Raw genomic sequence first — 382 nt, 5'->3', positions numbered from 1 at the left:
GGGGGGGGGGGGGAAGAGGGAGGAGGGCTGAGAGGCATAATTAGAAGCAAGTTTTCAAATGTTATTAAATCCCTCCACCAACAAAACGCACTTAGAGGTACTGTAAGTTAAACCAGTGCTTAACGACTCTGAAAAGCAAGATGATTACATGTTGGTGGAAGTAGAAAGCCAATTAAAAAAAAACCAAACAACAAAACCAGAACCATTTAAAATGCCATAGAAATACTGGCGACCAGAAGTTGATTTAAAGTTTTTTTTTTTCTCTTCTGTAATTTGTCTCCCCTTTGTCGCGGCACGCTCAGAGAAAGTGAATGCAGGCATGGAAGGGAGGAGGGAGCGGGAGGGCAGGGGAGGCGCAGGCTAGGAGCTGCTTCCCACCCTT

This window comes from Myotis davidii, unplaced genomic scaffold (genome assembly GCF_000327345.1).
Source record: "Myotis davidii unplaced genomic scaffold, ASM32734v1 scaffold436, whole genome shotgun sequence".
NCBI lineage: Eukaryota > Metazoa > Chordata > Mammalia > Chiroptera > Vespertilionidae > Myotis > Myotis davidii.
Note: the sequence above shows the minus strand (reverse complement) of the source record.